Raw genomic sequence first — 1,556 nt, 5'->3', positions numbered from 1 at the left:
TCCTAGTTTTCTCCTGTGCCATCGATGCATGTCAGTGATATTCCTGATACATCTACCACCAGGCACACTGATTGTCTCTCATTTAATCCTTTTACCAACCCTGAGAGAACAGGAATTATTGTATCCATTTTACAGATGAGAAAACAGGAAAGGTAAGTTGGGAAATTATAGATAAGAAAAAAACAAATGAGCAATGTTAAGTGAATAAATCATTCAGGATCCCAGCTTCCATGATATTGCCAGGAGCGGAATCCGGCTCTTTCCTTCGCCCCAGCCCGGGGTATTTTAGGCTCTTTTCTGCCACAAGAGGCCTTAAAATGACTCTTTCATGTTAGAAGTTAAGTCCCGGTAGAGGGGGCCAGGGATCCCTTGAGACCGGCCAGAACTCTGCAGTGAGTACTTACTTTTGAGTCTGAGTGGAGAGGACAGAGCAGCCTGGGAGCCATTAGCAGATGTCTTCATACATAGAAACCACTGTCCATCCATAGTCAAGGCATTTGCTGCTTGCCTATGGCCAAGTAGGTCTTGGACTCAGATTTTTTTCTTTTTCTTCCTTTTTTTTTTTGAGACGGAGTCTCGCTCTCTCCCCTAGGCTGGAGTGCAGTGGCACGATCTTGGCTCACTGCAAGCTCCGCCTCCTGGGTTCATGCCTCAGCCTCCTGAGTAGCTGGGACTACAGGCGCCCATCACCACGCCCGGCTAATTTTTTGTATTTTTAGTAGAGACGGGGTTTCACCGTGTTAGCCAGGATGGTCTCAATCTCTTGACCTTGTGATCCACCCGCCTTGGCCTCCCAAAGTGCTGGGATTACAGCCTCAAGGAGCATGCAGTTGCCTGTGGGCACAAAGGCACACAGCCAGAGCTTAGTGGTCGTCCCAAAGTACAACCCTAAGCACATCACTCCTCTGCTTCAAACCCTTTCATGCCTCCCCCACTGCCCTCAGAATAAAATCTAAGGCTCCTTGCCATGTTCGCTGTACCTCTGGGCCTCCAAATGTGCTCTGTCTGCCATCTTCACCTAACCACCCACTGGGCCTCAGCTTGGATTTCACCTCTTCCAGGAAGCCTTCCTTGGCTGCCAAGTCTGAGTCAGAGGCAGGCCCCTTCCCTGGCTTGTGTGGCACCTGCCATTACTTCATCCTGACACACAGCGTTTAATTGATGGTTGCCTCATCTGCCTCCCTTAGAGACTGGGATCTGGAAGACAGGGCCTCATCTGTCTAATTTATTTCTGTATCCCCCAGCAGCTCAGGCCAGCTCCCTGAGGCATGAAGGGTGTCCATTAAATGGATACTTGAGCAAACAAGTTGTCATTTTTATATACAGCAAGTGTCTAGCAAACAAATGGCACAGCAGGGTGTCTGGCTACCCAGTGGTTAGAGTCACACAAATTCCAGAGACTTTCCATCTTTGAAGTCCTTTATTCCCGGCAGTTCACATCAGTTACTCGTTGAGCTGGTGCTGAGGCATGAAGGGTGTCCATTAAATGGATACTTGAGCAAACAAGTTGTCATTTTTATATACAGCAAGTGTCTAGCAAACAAATGGCACAGCAG

Source organism: Colobus angolensis, unplaced genomic scaffold, assembly GCF_000951035.1.
Source record: "Colobus angolensis palliatus isolate OR3802 unplaced genomic scaffold, Cang.pa_1.0 Scaffold90, whole genome shotgun sequence".
Lineage (NCBI taxonomy): Eukaryota > Metazoa > Chordata > Mammalia > Primates > Cercopithecidae > Colobus > Colobus angolensis.
This window is presented reverse-complemented; position numbering follows the sequence as displayed.